This window comes from Cavia porcellus, unplaced genomic scaffold (assembly GCF_034190915.1).
Source record: "Cavia porcellus strain 051 isolate PalLab524CR breed Dunkin Hartley unplaced genomic scaffold, mCavPor4.1 scaffold_6, whole genome shotgun sequence".
NCBI classification, from domain to species: Eukaryota; Metazoa; Chordata; class Mammalia; order Rodentia; family Caviidae; genus Cavia; species Cavia porcellus.
The window spans coordinates 18,370,612-18,390,701 of NW_026947489.1; the positions used below are offsets into that span (position 1 = coordinate 18,370,612).

At 41.1% G+C, this 20,090-nt stretch overlaps 1 long non-coding RNA gene across 1 annotated transcript in view; it reads left to right on the top strand.

Moving 5' to 3' along the window:
- LOC134476241 (uncharacterized) overlaps nt 1-20,090 on the top strand; it is a 184,227-nt gene that overhangs the window by 127,797 nt on the left and 36,340 nt on the right. The window contains exons 3-7 of the long non-coding RNA XR_010047819.1: nt 10,300-10,849; nt 11,123-11,156; nt 11,338-11,394; nt 13,131-13,263; nt 13,678-13,739. This is a non-coding gene — a long non-coding RNA (uncharacterized LOC134476241). The remainder of the gene's footprint in view (nt 1-10,299; nt 10,850-11,122; nt 11,157-11,337; nt 11,395-13,130; nt 13,264-13,677; nt 13,740-20,090) is intronic.

The window sequence follows — 20,090 nt, forward strand, 5'->3', positions numbered from 1 at the left end:
CTCTGTAATTGTGAAATAATAAAACCCAAGTTTCCTGTCTCTAGCCCCTGCAGTGTACAGTGTGTAGGAATTTAACTATTCTGGGTACTTTATATATACCCGATTATCCTAATCCACTCAGCCCAGTGGGTTCAAGGCTTCATACGTGTGTCAGGATTTCCTCTCATTAAGGCAGAATAATGTTCCTTTGTATGTATAAGTTACATTTTGCCACGTGCATGTGTTGATCATCTCAGTGTGAAAGTACCTGTTAAAGTCCCTGGTTTTAGTTCTTTTGAATATATATCCAGAGTGGGACTCTTGGTCCATATGGCAATTCTATGTTCAGAAATACATATGTCTTAAAAACGGCACAGTTTTGCTGTGGACCTACTCTGTGTGATACAGGCTGTTATGCATTTGTCAGACTCCATTGGCTGTGCAACACAAGGAGAGAACTTGAACGTAAACTGTGAACTTCAACCAGTGATAATGTTTCAATATTCATTCATTGGTTGCAATAAATAACCAAACAAGATGTTAATAATGGAGGAAACTAGAACAGGGGAGGGAAAGAAAGTGTTTGGGACCTCCTTGTACTTTAGACTCAACTTTCGTGTAAACTGAAAACTGTGCTAAGAAATAAAGAATATTAATGAGAGAGAGAGAGAGAGAGAGAGAGAGAGAGAGAGAGAGAGAGAGAGAAAGAGAGAATGGTATGTCTTCATTTACCCCTTACTTTGCAACTCCCTTCGCTTGCAATTTGGCTTCCTGGTTCTTGAGTGACTGGGCAGTGTTCCTGCTCATCACTTTCCTCCCTGGGGTCTTTTCTTTGGTTCCAGTTCCCTGCTCTGTTACATCAGTGCTGGGCGCTGGCTTTCCTCCTGTTTCTGGAGACTTCTCTGATCTCTGTTTCCCTTGCTTATGTCACATGGAGAAGGGAAGCTGCTCACTGGGCAGAAGGACGTGAACCGCAGAGGTTTCTAGTGAGCTGCTCAGTGTGTCTCCAGAGCTGGGCTGGGACTGGCCTCTGTATCCAGGGCATCGGGTGGGCCCTGGTTTGGGAGCAGATATTTCCACATCAGCCACCTCGTCGCTGAAGGAAGTTGCTGTGGAACATTCTAGGAACCTCTTGCTTTTTTCAGGAAGTAGTCAAAATTCTTTGCTATGCCTTCCAACCATCTGTTTGGGTTTTCCAGGAAGAAAGTGACAGTTTGTTCACGACAGGACACAGATACTCCGTAAAACAAACAATAAAAAATTACTAAGCTTGAAAAAAAGAAAAAGGAACTCCTCTGGGGCTATAAACACAGAGGGTGGTTAGCTCGAGACTGTTTAAAGAGTTTTACTGCTTGTGGTTGGCTAGGGTTTTAGACTGCAGTAGAGCTCTGGGTCCGAGAGACTCAGAATCGATGTTCTAAGTACTGATGAGAGATCAGACCTAGGGCCTGGGAGGCACAGGGAGGGGAGAGGGAGAAGTGACCCAAACTTCACCAAGTGCCTCTTGGTCTTGAGCATTAGGAAAGCCCTACCACCACCTTTAAATTTATTGCGAGGAAATCAGAACTCCAAATCCATATCCAAACTGGGTATAGAGGACCAAATTCACTGGAAAGCAAGGGCCTGACACCAAAGTGTTTCCAGATCATTAAAGTTCCGAGATCTCAAAAGCAGCAAACCCAAGCTGAGGTGTAATGATGCTTTACAACCCAAAGGTGAAAGCATTCTAATGTTCCCCAGTGGATGAGCGGACATCAAAATCCTAGTGATATACAGCTCTTGCTATACAATGATGTTGATGATGATAAAAGTCATGCTACCCAAGAAACCTGCCACAAAGAGGAGTCTGCTGACACAACCATTAAAAATCAGTATTCCAAAAGGTAACATTATAAATAAGCTTGAATCCCCCAGAGTACCAGTGAGTTTGAAATAAAGTGAAAATGGTTAACAGGAGGAAGACATAATGAAAGGATGGGTCACTCTCATTTATCTTCTCCTTAAGATTTCAAACTGCATGCCCAGTCTCAGGGCTACATCTTTCCCCTCCCAACACAGCTTTCTCTCCGCCATCTGCTCTACTTCTTGGTCTTGTTTACAGTCCTCTTCCACATTCATCGCTCTTTCCAGCTGCCATTTTATTTTAAATGTGGGACACAATGTACTAAACAAGGTTAATTTCACAGCCAATCAGCACCATGCATGTGACACACATCTGTGGAAACAAACATCTTAGGAAAGTTAAATAAGGCTCAGAAAAGAATTAATGTCAAACTTAGAAACTTTGGATCCAGAAGGAGACAAGAAAAAGAAAAAGTTCTGAAATAGGCAGCGATGGTTATGTTTTCCTGTACACAAGATATAGTGTTGGTGGGTGAATGTCTAAAATGTCTAAATGGTGGCCCTTGCCAGAAAGATAGTCTATTTTGATGATAAGAGAAATTAAAAAGATAAAAAAAAATCAAACAGCTAATATTTTAGATGGTTTATTGTGTTTTCATGTGCTTGATTTTGAGCTAAAGAAATTACTTTCTTCAACCTCACTGTTGAAATTGTTCATTAAACAGTTGACTTGTATGTCAAGGACTTAGAATGCATTTGTGGATGCCATTGTGTGGTGCTTGGAGTGTCAGGACAAGCATGGGTTTGCTATCACTGGAGGATCTTGCTTCTTTTGAAACTGTGGATGGATTCTCTTACAGTCACCTGTGGAGATATGGTGACAGAAACATGGAGCTCCAACAGTCTTCAAAATCATCGGTAGCCTCCCACCTAATGTGCTCTTCTGTGGTCCTCTGTCAGGGAAACAGAATTACCCCATAGTCAGACATTGGGTTTGGGGTCACAGACCAGGTCTGGTCTACTTCCCAGTTGCTTATAAGCTTGGTGACCCTGGGTGAGTTATTGAATTTTTCTAAGTCAAGTATTCTTGAATCATTCAGGACTCTTGATTGCCAGTGACAGAAAATTCTTACTGAAATGGGTTGACATGATGTTTACCTTTTATACTTCTGACATCTGAGAAAGACAGATGTGTCTTTTTCCCCACACAACATTTTAACTACTCAGTTTTCCATTGGCAACTGAGTGTCCAATAATTCAATTTAATTCTGACACTATCTAGAATTAATGCAGACTCCACAGAGTAAGAGTTCAGTCCCACAAGATTATTCCCACCTAAGATGCCAGTTGCAAGTTTTAGGGACCAGCTATAAGTTTGGGGGTTCATATAACCCCCTATCTCCCAGTTTGACAGTTTGCTGAAATGTAATGACTTAGCGCAGGAAAGCGTTTTACTATTATTGGGTTACTATGAAGGCTACAATTTAGAAACCTCCAGATGCAAAGATGCATGAGGCAAAGTACTGGGGTGGAGGATGCTGTGAAACGAAAGGAAAAACCACCATGAAGGTGACATTAAAAGTTTCTTTACAATGGAATAGGAGGACATTGCGGGAAGCAGGATTTACGCACGGATCAGGCTGCTGCTTAGGAAGGTGAACACCTTTGATTACTTCCGATGTTTGACTGGAGACATCCGGAATGACCAGAACAACTGAATGATGACATTGTGTCCAGAGGCTCACAGTGCATATCAAGAGGTTATTAGACTAGCGCTTCCTGACATTCTTATTCACATGCTTTATCTTCCATCAGTCAGGCAACCCCCCTTCTTTCTTAGCGTTCAATAATGCCTATACTTTCCCTGCTTTCCTGAGAACTCTGGCTCCTGTGTCTCCTCAATTGCAATACATAAAACTCTCAAATGAAATTCTTTTTACCTTTACAGTTTCGGAGTTTGAATTCACGGACAGCATAGAGCATCATAGAGCCACCCTGCCAGCACTTTGATGTGTTTACCACCCAAAAGCTCCTCAAATCTCGCTGAAGAGTTTTCTGGAACTCTTAGTATCCAGCCACCTACCCTTCCCAGTATGTCAGTGGGTGGGGCTCTGGCTTCTGACCTTCTGTAATTGCTTGGTGTTCCTGGTACCAGCTTTACTAGGAGGCTATCTAACGGCCTCCATCCAAGTTAAAATCATTTCCATAAACTACACTGTGATAAGAAGTAATTGATTACTAATAACAAAAGACATTCCTGTCAATCAGGAAATTCCCAAGGTTTTAGGAGCTCAGCACTAGAAACGAAATATATATTATATTGAAGAACCCAAATATGTTACAGGGTTTCTGGAATTTGGAGCTCATGTAATTACAGTATCCAGTGGTAGTTCTAGCCAGAGATTGAGTTGATTTTGGAATTCATTTTCCTGTTTCTCAATCTCAGCCTAACTGTGTGTTGGCTACATTGGTAGGCAGGTTTGTTACTAAGATAAAGACTGGCTGCTTGGTGCCTGAAAGCCAATATTCAGGAAACAAAACTTTGTAAGAGGGACTCAGAAGTATTCTAGTTCCAGTATCTTGGGAAGACAGAGAAGCTATTCAACATCAATTAGGAGCACAGAGGGATTTGACACAAGAGGAAACGAGGTACTCTGCACAATGGGCAGGAAGGATGTGTGCTGAGTAGGGTCCTCCCTTTTCCTCTGGCTGGATATTGTAATGGACCTTAATTTCTGGGGACTAATGGCTGTGTATTTTTCTTTTTTTGGGAGGGGGAGGAAAACAATAAAAGCAATGATATAATATTTCAAAACAAGATAATGGGCGATTAACTATGGTTAATATATTACATATTATTGTCTTCAAAATAGTTGCTCAGATTACAAGCTCTAGGCATAAAAATGGCTCAGATATATAAGCACAAACTGTTCTTTTCAGTGAACTAATAGAAATTAGTAGTATAATGATCTTAGCTATTTGTATATATCTATCTTTTCTCTTCGTCTTTTGTTTTGTTTTGTTTTCTTTTCTTTTCTTCTTTCCCCCATCCTAGTTGTTCTTTCCTTTTGAGCAGTTTCTTCCCATTTCACAATATCTATTGTACATTTTGGGTCCTATTTGCTCTTTTAGCTTCTTACATCAGGGAGGAAATATGCTGTACTCATATGTATGTCTGATTTATTTCATTTATAAGTAGGGTCTCAATTTGCATCTATTTATCTATGAGCATCTTGAGTTTATCCTTTGTGGCTGAGTAGTACTCCATTGTGTAAAAATACCACATCTTTTTATCCATTCCTCAGTTGACAAGCATTTGGGTTGTGTACAAGATTTAGGTATTATAAATTGTGCTGCTATAAACATGGGTGCACATATATCACTGTGGTACGATGTTTTTGATTCTTTTGGGAAAATACCCAGAAGGGGAATATCTAGGCTGAATGGGACCTCTGGTCCTAATTTTTTTTTTTGAGTAATCTCCACATGATTTCCACAATGGCTGCATAGGTCTATATTCCCACCAACAGTGAAGTGTTTCTTTTTCCCTACAGCCCTGCCAGCATTTGTTATTGGTTGATTTCTTGACAATAGCCATTCTTTCTGAGGTGAGATGGAATCTCAGTGTTGTTTTAGTTTAAATTTTTTGAATGACTGGTGATGTTGAACATTTTTTCCATATATTTGTCATTTGTATTTCTTCCTCTGAGAATTATGTGTCCATCTCAGATGCCCAGTTTTGGATTGGGTCTTTGAATTTGGGGGGCCTGATTTTTTAATTCTATAGATGTTCTAGATAAAAGTCCTCCGTCTGAGAGACACTTGGCTAAAATTTTTTCCCACTTTGTGGGTTTTCTTTTTAGTCTGTTGATTTCTTTTGATATGCAAAAGTGTTTTAATAAGACGAGATCTCAGTTGTTGATTCTTTCAAACACTTTCTGCACAGTTTGGTTTTTGTTCATAAACTCTTTGCCTACCTCTCTGTTTTAAGATTTCTATTTTCTCTTCCAATAGATTTAGTGTTTTTGTGTTTTAATATTTAGATCTGTGGTCCTTTTTTACTTTAGTGCATGATGATAGACATAGTCCTAGTTTTAGTCTTTGGCCTGTAGAAAGTCAGTTTTTCCAGCACTATTTATTAAAGAGCTATCTTTCTTCCAGTGAACATGTTTGGCCCCTTTGTCAAAGATAAGGTGACTGAGTGTGTTTGTAGCTATATCTGCATCTTCTAATCTATTCTATAGATCCTCAAGCCTGTTTTTTTTGGCCAGTACCATGCTGATTTTATCACAGTAGCTTTGAAGTATAATTTTAAGTCAGGGATTGTGATGCCTCCTGCTTTGCCTTTGTTACCCAGGATTGCCTTTGCTATTCTAGGTTTTTTGTTTCCAAATGAATTTTAGGAATGTTTTCTCTAGATCTGTGAGATATGATAATGATATTTTGATCAGGTTTGCATTAAATCTGTATAACAGTTTTGGAGGATGACCATTTTCACAATGTTTGTTCTTTGTATTCATGAGCAAGAGATATCTTTCCATTTTGTTATCTTCTTCAATCTTCTTTTTCATAGTACTGTAATTTTCGGTGCATACATCTTTTACTTCCTTTGTTATATTAATTTCCAAGTATTTCATTTTTTGGGTGCTATTGTGAAAGGTGTTATTTCCATAATTTCTCTCTCAGTGATTTTATTGTTTGTATACAGAAGAGATAATGATTTTGAGTGTTGATTTTGCATCCAGCTATGATATCAACAGAGCCAAAAACAAAAATTGCATGATCATCTCAGTAGATGCAGAAAAAGCTTTTCATAAAGTTGAACACTCATTCATGATAAAAGTCCTACAGAAAATCATAATAGATGGTCTTTACCTCAATCTGATAAAAAGTCATCTATGACAAAACCAACAACCAACATCATACTAAATGGACAAAACTTCAAAACTTTCACTCTAAAATCAGAAACAAGACAAGGTTTTCTACTCTTACCACTCCTATTCAATATAGTTCTGGAACAATTAGCCCATGTAATTAAACAAGAGAGAGAAATAAAAGGAATAAGGTTTGGAAAGGATGAAGTTAAATTATCATTATTCACAAATGACATGATACTCTAGATAGAAGATGCCAAAACTCCACCAAAAGATTTCCGGGTCCCAACCCCAGTAACTCGCCTCTTCTGACAAGATTCAACGTCCTAACAGTAAATTAGCTATAAGGCCCCTTAATCTAACCTCCCAAATACCATGCTTATGGGCAATGAGTCTCTTGAGGGACATCTAAATATAAATGTAAGACGGGGCAAGAGTTGGGCTGCAATGCTCACAAAATGTTCATGGAGAGGATGTAACTCTGTGAAAGGCTAAGGAAGGGGATGTAAATATAGCCCTCCAAAAGAAAACTCCCAAAGGAGTGGCCACTATTATAGTTGATCTACAAAAGAATGAAAATTGATAGTCACAGCACGAGATATGTCTTATTAGAAATTAACAGCTCTAGAGAGAAGGATTCTCTTTTTCATTAGTTTCTGAAAAATGAAATCGTAGAATTCCTCTCATTTACCTGTTACAGGTCATGTGTTTATCCCTGAGCTAATCATATGAAGAGAGTTCCCAACACTGGCTAGAACTAAAATGTATACTAAACCTTGGAATGCAGTAAGAGCCTCATTTAAATCACAACCAAGAATGGGGTGTGTAAGGTATTTCAATTAAGAATAGTCTCATCAGGAGGAAGGGGATACAACAGCCATTCAATTCCTTTTCCTTATCTGTAAAATAGAGATAGTTCTTTCCCTCTTGGCTCTAGTTTTCTTCAACTCACCCACCATAACCCATAGCTCTAGGACCTTCTCATCATACAGGTAGGGAATGCTCTTGTTCATTTACATGTAATGGGACCACTAGCAATGTCTTTAGGGAGATAAGATCAGAGTTTCATAGTTTCCAATGGACAATGTTTCTCAACGTTCTCCTAGACTTAGACTTATCTTTTCCATCCTAGTTATACCCTGGCAGTTTACAGAATATAATATTCCCGCCCTGCCCATGTCATCTCATCTCTTTCTGTGTTTTTCATTGGAGCCCATATTTCATTTGAAAATGTCAAAACACTGCCCACACATGGCTGGAACCCAGCTGAGAAGACAGGAGTTACTTTATGAGACTTGCCAAATGGGGTTCAGTACTTATCTGGTTATGAATCATGGAAGCTTTTAGGACAGATGGTATAATCATATCCAAGAATAATGCCCTTTCAAGAGTGATGCTAATTGGATCACATGGCATCAGAGTTTCACATCTGTTACACGGCAGAGACTGAGTTTCCTTAAACTTTAGTTTGTTTCCAGGAGTAGTTAGAAGCTGACTTCAGTGTGTTCAGTAAATATATGCAGGGTGCGAACTGCATGGATTCATGCATCCTTTCAGCACATATGTTCTCAGTTCCTTCTGTGCGCCAGACACTCTGTTGCATGTTTCACTCCCATAAAACTTTCCTTCTAAATGGAAGAAGGTGAACAATACCTAAGCAGACCAATAAAGCAGATAACAATAAACACTATGAAGACAAGCAATAGGGAGAGGGGGCAATGGAGGAGGAGGAGGAGGAGGAGGAGATGAGGAGGAGAAGAAGGAGGAGGAGGAACAGGAGGAGGAGATAAGCGTGTATAGGTGGTGGCATTTCCACTTGTGGCCAAGGGAGGAGAGGGAGCTGTGAAGATCTTCACAGAGGGATGCCTGGAAGAGAGAATACCAAAGCTTGAAATGAGTTTGGTTTACGTAATGATCAAGAAGTTCCCAAACTATGTAATGATCAAGAAGTTCCCAGAAAGCTGAGCAAGAATCTCATAAATTCAAGGTCAGCCTGGGCCATACCATTTCTCAAAAAGAAGAAATAGTAGAGAATGAGGAGATGAGCAAGAGAAGGGAGAGGAAGAAGAAGGAGAAGTAGGAAGGGCAGGAAGAGGAAGAGGAGGAGGAAGAGGAAAAGGAGGAAGAGGAGGAGAAGTTGTTCAGTTTGGCTGTTACCTACCGAGGGAAGGACTAAGTGCAGATCAGAATGGGGTGAGACACAGACAGGAATCATGGAAAGGAAACTGAATTTTATTTTAATAAAGATTTAGTGCCTTCATACAGTAACTCATCTCATCCTCAAAAAAATAGTATGATAGCGCTATTGGGTGGATATTAAATTGCCCTCAAAACTCATGTGTTGAGGATTTGGTCCTTACTTGCTGCTAATTCTGAAGCATAAGAGGTGGGGCCTAAGGGGAAGTGTTAGGTTGCTTAGAGGTGTGCCCTTGAAAGGATTTTGGGAATTGATCCTATTCCTCTCTCTCTTTGCTTCCCGGTGCTATCGGGTAGGCAGGCTGTTCCACCATGCACTCCCCATCATGGAGATTTGCCTCACCAGAGGGCCAACTGAGCATGGACTATAACACCTGAAACTGTGGGCCGAAACAACTTTTTCTTCTTATAAATTCATTTGTCTTAGGTATTTGTTATGGTAACAGAAAACCAACTAATGCATAGATGTAATTGTCAACCCCACTTTTTAGAACAGGACACTGAGGCATAGGGTGACTAGAGTGGAACACAGTGCAGAACCCAGGGCAAGGCTCTGGAGCTGTGCTGTCCACCACTGTCCATAAAATGGAGTCCTCTGGGTGGCTGCCAGCAGGAGTGACATTATTATGGACAGCTAAGTTAGGTAGAAATATTATAGGCAGTCAGACAAGGTTAGGTCCTCAAGAGAGTCAACATCCCCTTTGGATCAATATTGACTAAGCTGTTGTACTTGTTATGTTATTGGTCAATAATAGTTTTGACCCACATTGTATTCACCTTATGATTTCATGCTATAAAATTTCCTTTGAGAAGTTGGTTCTTTAGCAACTTACTCAGGTCCCCTTCTGTCTCTTTCAGGAGCTGTCGCTTTCTCAATAAAATTTCCTACTCTTAACCTCTGCTCCTTGGAATTCATTCTTTGATTACGGAAACACGAACTTGGTGTACCAAACATTTAGCAGGCTGGGAGTCACATTTATTTCCCCAGGATAATCTGAAGGTCCTTGTCTTGGTTACTCTTCTGGGACAACATACCTGACACCCCAAATTAAGGAAGGGAAGCTTTATTTAGCTCACAGTTTGTAGAGGTTTCAGTCCATAGTCAGCTGGTTCCAAGGCAAGGTGGCCTGGCACCGAGGCAACACTTCAAGGTGGCAAAAGACAGCAAAGCAACGAGCAGAAGTGGGGAGAACCAACCTCTTCTCACCCCTTACATTGTGCATCATCCCCCTCCCCAAAGTACTCACAAAATCTCCTTGCCCTCCTCTTGTATAGGATGAGCGTGTTTACAAAGAAAGAATGCTGGCTCCCTTCTGAGTCTCTGAGTTCAAATAATTTCTCAAATTGACACAACGTATTAACCATAACCTTCCTGTATTAACATTCATCTGCCTTCCATTTCTTATAGGTGTCTCTGGCTGGGATGCATGATAGAGAAATATGAACAGAAGCTGGAAGCGCAGATAGGAGCTCCTGCAACAGGACAGGCACGCGTTGGATTGGGTGAGACCCTGCAGGAGGGGAAGGGTGTGGGTGTTTTTTGAGTGTCACAGACATCAGAAGGATTGGCCATATATGGTGAGTGGCAGAGAAGACTCAGGTATGGTTAGATATGGGAGGAGACAATGTAGCCTCTGAGGACATAAAGCTCACACTGTTGAATGACTCAGCCAAGTGTTTATGTATTTATTTTGCAGGATCAATCTGTTGGTGTTCTTGGCTTATTCACTCGCAGAAGTGCCACAGATGAAGAAGGGGCATGTCCTGATTAAGCAGGCTTGCTGGAGACACATCCATGTTTACTTTACCTGATCCTCTGTTCCTAGGATTCTACATCTCCAAATGCATCGGAAAGTCACATTTTATTTCCTCTTTTTCCAGACCCAGTGAGCCAGAAAAAGTATCTGGGACTATATTTGAGTCTTTTTCCACATTCCAAGGAATAGAGAAGCTAGGAAGTAAGTGGCTGTGTTTTCTAGAAGCCCTGAACTATAGGAGTTCCCTCAAAGAGCCAGGTTTCTGGCCTCACTAGCTCTCATCTATGTGTTTTCTTTTCCCCAAGGTGCTCTCTTTCATCTTATTTGCCCTCCCTCCCACCATTTAACTTTCAACTCAGCATTTCTACAAATCTCTCCCTATACTTTCCCAGTGAATTAACCCTGCTACTCAATCACATTTGTACTCTACTTTGGATATAATTCCATCTTTGCAATTATGTTGCTAAATTCTAGCAGTCCTGCTTACTGGAATCTCCTCAGAAGAAGGGTATGTGTGTGTTTGTGTGTATTTGTAGGTGTATGCATGGCCACGTATATGTACTTGTGCATGTGATTATGTGTTTGCGTTTTATGTGCTTGTGTTCTGTGTGACTGTGTGCTGATATATGCATGTTTGTATGTATGCTTAGCACTCCATATCTGTGGATCTGTGGATTCTGTATCTTCAGGTTCAACCAACAGAAGCTTGAAAATATTTGGGAAAAAATTGCATCTGTATTGAACAGGTATAGATCTGTGTTTTTGTCATTTCCTGAGCAATATTTTATTACAGCTATTTACATAGCAGTTACATTGTATTAGGCATTATAAGCAATGCAGGGGTGATTTGAAAGTAAATGGAAAGATGTATATAGATTACATGCAAATACTACTCCATTTTATTAAGGGCTTTGAGCATCTGAGGAGTTTGGTATCTGCAGGGGTCCCATAGATACTGATGGACGTTTGTATTTCATCCTGAGATTTCCACTATTTAGCAGAATGTCTGCTATATAGAAGCAAGGACTGAAGAAAGTGGTTTCATCTTTTGAGAAAAGAAGTCAAGGCAATCAGTAAAGTAACAGAGGAAGAAAGATCCATTTAGATGAAAATCACACTTCAGCCTCTGTCAGTGGGGTTAGGATGGCTTCATTGTGGCCTTTGCTCTTCCAAATAGGTACAATGGTGGGACACCAGAGTAAAGGCAATCAACCTGATGAATAGAACTTGTTCGGGGAAAATCTTCGCACACAGACTAGTGGAGTCCCGAGATCCTTGCTTCCACAATAGCTCAGGGTGAACGATCTCTTCCATTTGAAATGTTCAATCATTTTTTTCTCCATTATTTTTGTTCCCCTGGGCAAATTTACTTTCTTGCAATAATTACCTTATTCAGATTCCTATAAAATGTCACTGGGTTTGATAGCTTCTCAGTTTGAATTTGCACTTGCTTATATCAGCATCACTGAGTTCCTTCAGCTGGGTGAACTCAAGGACTATGACAATGTTTACCTTTCATTATGTGGAAAGAAGAAAAAGAAAAGGTGGAAAAACAGGGAGGCTTGGGAAAAAGTAAACTATGGGTAACTGAAGAAATGCAACAATTTTGAAGAAAAGAAAAATAACATCCATTAATTACATGATTAAATATAGTTTTGTGTTTTGAAATGCAGTCTTGATTTAGCTTTGGTCATTTGTTCAGATTGCTTGCTAGGCATTTATCACGGCATAACCCAGTGATTGTGGAGAAAAAGATCACAGTCAAAACCCCCAAACAAGACTTTGTTGTTGATAAGAACAGCATTTGTGGAAAGTGGAGGAGTGTGTCCATTAGCCAAGAACCTCACACATTAAAAGGCCAGGTTTCCTTTGGCACTGAGTAAAATTCAAGACCTCTTCTAAGTTTGCCTTGCAATCACTGAAGAAGAGTAGGTCATAACTTTCAGGTAGTAAAGATGGTGCATAAAGATGCTCCTCCTCAGAGAAGGAGCAGGTCACAAGCAACACTTTTAAAAAGGCTATTTGGAAGCCATAATAGTAACATGGATTTTAAAGACGCAAACCCACTTATTCTGCAAAATGTGTAATATCACGACAGTTCATGTTGGTTGGTATTTTGGAGAAAATCTCTAAAGGAAACAGTGTTTAACCAAGGAAATCCAGATTAGGGCATCAGGTTCTATTTGCTGGGTGAAAGTAGGTAATGGGGGCAGATTTCCTTTTTGTGTAGTTTGCACCTCAGAAATACTAAAAGTGACTTCAGTGTGGTTTCTGTCTTCCAAGAACTTCCGGTCTGCCTGGGGAGACAGATGAGTAAGTTGACAAGTTGTACAGCAGGTAGAAGGTGCAGTGGTAGTGACATAAATCACCAGTGGTGAGAATGTGCAGCAGGGGAGAATGTGCTTTGACTGAGGGTATGGGGTGTTTCACAGGAGACAACATCCGAGCTGTGTATTAAGGATGAATAATTGTTTTTCTGCAGAAGGAGGATTATTGAACAGGAAAGAGTGTTCCAGAGAAGGCAATAGCACACAGTGGGGCAGGCCTTGCACACTAGGAGATCCATGAGGAGTTCGGTGGTGCTGGAGAAGAGTTGTGATAGAGGATGCTAGAAGGTGTGGAGGTCAACTGGATGTCTTGACTTACTCCTGCAGATATGTCAGTTCCACTGAGCATCTATATGGCTCCCCATGATCTTCCCCTTTAGGAGAACAGGGAAGTAAATAAATTCCCTTAAGATTCCTTTTCCTAGGTTACTTGCCTAAATAACCATGGGATTCACTGCTCCAAGTTGCAGCTTTCTGTGTAAATATGCTGGGGCTGCCACAACAAAGAACCGCGGACCCTGGGGCTTTTTTTTTTTATTGTTTCATTTCTGGAAAACAAGAGTCAGAGATCAAGTGGTGGCAGGGTGGCTTCCATCCAGTTATGAGAGAGAATTTCTCTAGGCTTCTGCTTTTCTGGCAAGCTTTGATATTCCTTATTTTGTAGAAGCAATATATCCTGATCTCTGTCTTTATTCTCAATAGGATTTTCCTTGTGTGTCTGTGCTCCCAAACATCTCCTTTTTAAAGAACGTCAGCCACATTGGGTAAGAACATACCCTCATGTCTTTCTCTTAATGTAATTAATTAGATCTGTATTGACCTTATGACAAGTAAGATCACATTCCAATGTCCTAGGGGTTAGGACTTCAACAGTGAACTTTTGGAGAATGCAATTGAATTCTTAATACCATCGCATAAAAGGCCCCTGGGAAAAGAGAAAACATGGAAGATGGAGAGAATGGAGTCAAATGTGGTGCTTGAGAAAGCAACATGCAATACGGGGAGTTTTCAAAACACTCTGTAAAAAGAGTCGGGCTCCATTTAAACTTTCACTCCATGTCAAGGGCTCTATATTGCTTGGAAGTTCAGTAGGGGGCTTTGGCATCTTATCTGTCAAAGTATTATTGGAAATGAGCTAAGGAAACCATAAAATTATTTCTGAATCTCTTAAGAAGAAAAAGACAAAATAAGTGTTTCATTAGTGATTCCTCACTTCCCAAATATAGAATATTAACTAGAAAACATTGTGTTATTCTGTGCTGTGTTGAGGACTCAATTTCATGGGTGTGGACTTTCTTCCACAGTAGAAAGACAGAGACAAGGCTCTCAGATAAGGTAAAAAGCTGAGTGTAAGAGGTAGGTCAGACTAGGGAGCAGTAGTGTGACCCTTGGAGATTAAGTTACTTCCAGAAAAAAATGGGAAAATATTCAGAAGTGGTCCCTAAAGCATTTCAGTTCTTCCAAGTTCACTAATTGTGCAAATCTCATTCTGAACCCCCATAATTAACTCACAATTGTAAAGTCATGGCATCCCAGAGGAGACAGGGCACTGAGGATTAGCACTGCTTCTCACTTGGAGCTGAAGCCAGTCCCTGACTTCGTGAATGGACTTGTCAGGTCCCAGATTTTGAGAATAGATTCAGAGTGGGTTTTTCCAGCCTCCCTTACAGTTAGGAAATAGCCCATGTGATTTCAGGGCTGAAGAAGGTCTGGCTTTTGGAGGTTACAGTGGTGTTTCAATTTGAGACATTAAAACTATGATTTTCTGGAGGCTCAAGGTCAAATTTTGACTCAGAGATGAGCTGGGTGATCAGGACCTAAGATTCAGTGGTGCTAAAGTCAAGCTGTTTCCATTGCATTGAATTCAGTGCTCAGTGGAAGTTGAGCATCTGTGATTTTAAAAAAAGCACTAAAATATTAAGTCTGATTTCAGAGCAATGTCAATTTTGGATTTTTCAGATTAGGAATTTTTAATTGGGAAAGCTTATGCAAATATTCCAAAATCTGAAAATCTAGGGAATCTAAAATACTTGTTTCTGGTCCTGAACATTTCAGGTCAGGTGTATTCAACCTGTAGCAGCTTGGTGGCTGTTTCCAAACCTGCACTTTATATTTTGAGTTTTGCTACAGGACATGTAGCTTCTAAACTATTTTTTAATTTCCTTTGTGAGTTAGCCAATGTCTTCTAATAATTCCTTTTTTCTGCCTAAACTAGCTAAAGTGGATATAGTTGAACACCATGGCTGACACTGTGTGTTTAACATGCTTTGGGCTAAAAATGTGGGCCAATGTGGGGATGGTTAGAAAGGAAACTCTAGGAAGCTGAAATGGGACTGGAGACTTTGGTTTTGGAGCAAGACTTGGTGACCTTGGCCCCATTGTTCTTGGCTCCTTTGATCTTTAGAGAATTCATAAAATTATGAGTGTGTGGTTTAACATCCCTTCTGGTTTGAACATCCCTTGAAATAATGCGCTAGTTCGACATATATGTACATTTACTGCTGTGAGTTTTTATGTTTTTCCATCCAAAGAAAAGAATGAGATTTACATGGAACCACAGTCTCTGATGTAGATCAGTGTAATATAAAATATTGCCTTCTTGTTCTAAAACTGGAGACAGTAGCCTCCCACTTTTCCCCCTGGAAGAGATAAGCTTGGGGTGCAGGTCGGGCATCAAGCAGGACTATAGCAGAGAATTCTGTTGAGGCCCTTGCTTGCCCCTTTACCCACAGGGAAGCGTCTCCTTGGCTAGCAGGTTTTGTATCGTGAAGCAGTGCACGTTCCTAACTTTCACTGTGTGATGTTAACGTCTATGAAATGAAAATGTAAAGGAGTCATTTATCAAAATCCTCAGCGCTGTTAAATCAGTGAACTGTGCTTCAGCACATTTGTTCTTATTAAGGATTGAAATGGCAGAAACTAGTGACTGTCATTGTATCAGCCCAGGAGACCCAGTCCCAACAATTGAAGTTTGCTTTAAAGAGACCTGCTCTGCTTGGTGGTGGGTGAGCCTGTAAGCCTGGAGCCTCGCTGCCCACTTCCCTGCTCCTGGGAGGGAGGCGCTGTCTTCCAGGCAATGGCTCCAACACCCTTGATTCAGGAATGAAGGGGCCATAGAAGCCGGAGCTTCTGTGAGAACCATTTCCAAGTTTCCAGATTCTTCTGTCAAGTAGAAAAGAGGGCAATGGCATAGCAGGAGGGTTAATGTAGTATATCATCTTGGCTAATAGTGCCCAGTCATTTGGCCAAACACCAGACTGGATGTTGGTGTGAAAGCATTCTAGAGATATAATTAGCATTTAAGTTAGCAGACTTTAAGCAACATGGATTGCACTTTAAGATGTGGATGGGCCTCATCCAATCAGTTGAAGACCTAACGAGCAAAATTAGGTATCTGAAAGTAAAGGAAGTCATGAAGGCTGGGACACAGAAAACCCATTTGAGTTTTCATGTTGCTGTTTAGTAGAAATGAACCAAAGACTTCAACATCAACCGTTACCTGAATTTCAGAATCAGCTCTTAGTCTGTCAGTTTGCCCAATAGAATATGGGTTTATTGGACCTCACATTTGTGTGAATCACTTCTTTAGTATACATATGTTTCTCTGTCACTCTCTTCTGTCTTTGTCTATCTCTCATATGGGGTGCTGGCCAGGCATTTATCTGTGTCTTTATCTCCTATCCTGTTAGTTCTAGTTCTCTGGAAAACCCTGACTAGTGTTCCAGCCCTGCCCCAGCCCTATCTCTGCCCACTGATGTCATTTTCTTTGTATCATCAATTTTTCCATCTGCAAAATGGGTTTGAAAGTATGCTTCCATCATTTATGGGGTTATACTTTCTTTACACCCTGGAGTGAGCTTTGCATCCTTTCAGTAATACAAATGCTTGCATCCTGTCGTGATTCTGGGTAAGATCAGGGTGTTTAGAGACCATAAGCATTCACAGCATTTAAAATGTGGCCTAAGTAAATATTATGTCATGTAATTGGGCACCATCGGCTTTGAAACAGCACCTGATTTCCCTAACATCTGAGCACTGCCATGAGCTGGCGTGGCCACGATCATCATTTCATACTCCGGTTCTGATCTTGACCCTTCACACCCTTCCCCTCCCTGTATTTTTCACACACTCTTTCATTTTCCTGAAATCCACTCCATCACAGATCCCCACCAGTCTCATTTGTTAATCCTTTAAGACATCATAGAAATGACAGTTTTCCAGGACTTCAGGGTCCCTACCTCTATCAATATCCTTCTTTCTTTCCTTCCTTCCTTCTTTGCTCTGTCTCTGTCTCTTTCCCCTATTTCTTTGTTCTCGCTCTCTCCCTTGAATCCTTCCCTCCTTCTCTCTCTCCCTCTGTCCTCTCCTCCCTCTCTACATTTTTATGTTGGGAATTGAACCCAGGGTTTATACCTGCTAGCTAAGCACTGTACCATGGATGTACACCTGAGCCCCTTGTCTAATATTTCTGATATGGTGTTGATCTCATCAAATTATTGCCTGATCATGCTTCTTTGTTTGGTTGCAAACCCTTAAAAGTTGGACACCACATCTCTCGTCCTCACTGTCCAACATGATGGCTGACATATACAGGCCAATGCAGTTTTGCTAAATTTAAATTACAGAACAAACTCCTCAGGCTGATTCCATGCCACCAAGCAACCTTTTGATAATTTGACTTCCCCAGCAGCTACCACTGCTGGAGCAAATGTGTGCTCCGTCAGACAGATGGGAATGTCTGGGCTGCATGACAGTGCATTCATTTCTGGCCATAAATTAATAAATTGAAGTCCTGGTTTATACACACAAAGTTTGTTGGATAAATGGCTTGCCTATGGTCACAGCTCAATTATCTAAACACATATGATCCTCTTAACCTATTATTTGCAAACTGGTTTTTATTTGTTACCTTGAACTTGCTCTCCTGTCAAGCCCCATCCCATTTTTCTTCTCTTCCCCTGTGTGGATAATTGAAAGCTGACATCACATGTGACCCATAAGAAAGATGATCATGTAAAGCACTGGTGTCGTGTCACTAATGTTACTGATGATTTTGGCTTCATATGTAGGGTAGATGTCGGAGTAGTGGATCCCACTCCATTTCCCATCTGCCAAGGCTCACTGCAGGAAAACATAGATTTGGACAATGATATTGGGGTGGTAGGAGCTCCCTCTTCTTGGTTGGGAGGAGAACAATGGAGAGGAAATCAGGTTGGCTTTGAAAGTAGGCAGCTATTTTTGCTTTTAGTTTTGAGACTGACATGTTTTGCTATTTAAGACAGGCTGGAAATAAAATAAAACCAAACCCCAAACTGCTCTCGCTGTGATGGAGGATGCATTGGGAAAGGTTTGTGGGGAAGGACACATAGTTTCTGTATCCTCTGTGGAGGTGCCAGCCTCATATGTGGCCACCTGGACATTGTCAGAACCTTGTTCTTTTGGGGTTTTATAGAGGCTCACTACCTAGCCACAAATGAGGACATCACTGGCCATTGATGATCAACCCCACTTGTAACCTCTGTCTTCTTCCATGAAGTTAGGAGTGGAATGAAATATTCCAACCCTCTAATCATATGGTGGATGCTCCTGAAAACCGGCCCTATTCCTGAAATTACCCAGGAGCCCACCAAGAGTGACCTTATTGGAATGAAAGATGCTTTTGTTATGAAAAATTGCAAGGGATTTAGGCTGCTGTGTTTGATACTTCTATTATTCAGGGCATCTCAAAAGTCTTAGGAGCTCTGTGTTAAAAACCAGGGTCATAGGCCAAACATTAGAACCAAAGATTCTCTTATAGTGCTTTTATCGGAATTTTAGGAGTTCTACCAGAAATGGGCACAGAGATGAATATGACTCTCCCCTCACCTCTCCTCCCCTCCCTCCTCCTCCCCTCCCCTCCCCTGCCCTCCCTTCCCCTGTCCTTCCCTCTCCTTTTCTTTCAGTGCTGGGGTTGGAATCCAGGGTTTGTGCATTCTAGGCCTGTACTCCGCCCTGGGCCACATCCCCAGCCCTATATAATTCTTATTATGCCACAATTTTACAAGTAGCTCTGACTATTGACATTTGATTTCTAGCTCCATTGCACAGACCAGGTTCTGCTAGACAGAAAAAGGTACAGGACTTTCAATGGAAGAATCCTGGAGTCAGCATGGTACAATAGGGACCTTCCAGTTAGAGATGAGAGCATGGGCTGTAGGCACACTTCTGCTGCCATGTGCCTAAAACAATGAAGAATACTCATCTTTTGTTGGATTAACTCTAGGATGGGATTGGCTTCATGACCTGTGCCAGAGATTAAAGATACAGGCTCTGAATGGGGCCTCCATTAAGGAAAGCGAGACAGGACTTGCTCAAGTGGGTTTGTGGTTGGTCCCCAAAGCCAACCTCTTCAGAGTCACTCCCACCTCCAGGAGCCTTTTTTGTCTTGTCTTGCCCATCCTCCGCATAACCCTGCAACACTCATGGAACTCTGTAAAAATTGGAATTCTCTGTCCACTCTCTGACCATCTTGGAATGCCTGTGAGTTCCTTTCTGTGGCTCCAACCCAAGCCCACATTGCCACCTGTCCTGCTTGCTCTTGCCTCTCCATTTTCTTTCTTTTTTTTGGTACCATGGATTGAACTTGATCTTGCACTTGCCAGGCAAGCACTTACGCCACTGAGCTAAATCCCTAACCACCACTGTACTTTCTAGGAGACGGCAATTCTCATGACACTCTCCTCACACTGCTGCAATGAGGGACCTGCCTCAGAGCCTGTGGCTCTGTATCTCATTTCCATGTGGCTGCCATCCTGAGGAGGTATTGCTCTCATGGTGATGGGGCATCAGGAACCAGGGCAGCCACTATGAGTGGATTACTTAAAATCATGAAATAACATAACAGCTATAGTAGAAGCTGAGAGATGTTCCTCCTCTTCTTTCTTTTGATTTTGAGTAGGGACCTAGGGCTTAGGTGTACTAGTTAATCAATTTGACTGGATTAAGAGGTTCCTGGAGAGGTGATTGGATTGCCAGGGCACTATTTTCCTCAATAGCTTAATCTATTGATGAGTTCATAACTGGATGGGCTTCTAGGAGGAGAACCTCACTGGAGGAAGTGAAGGAAGGAGGCACTT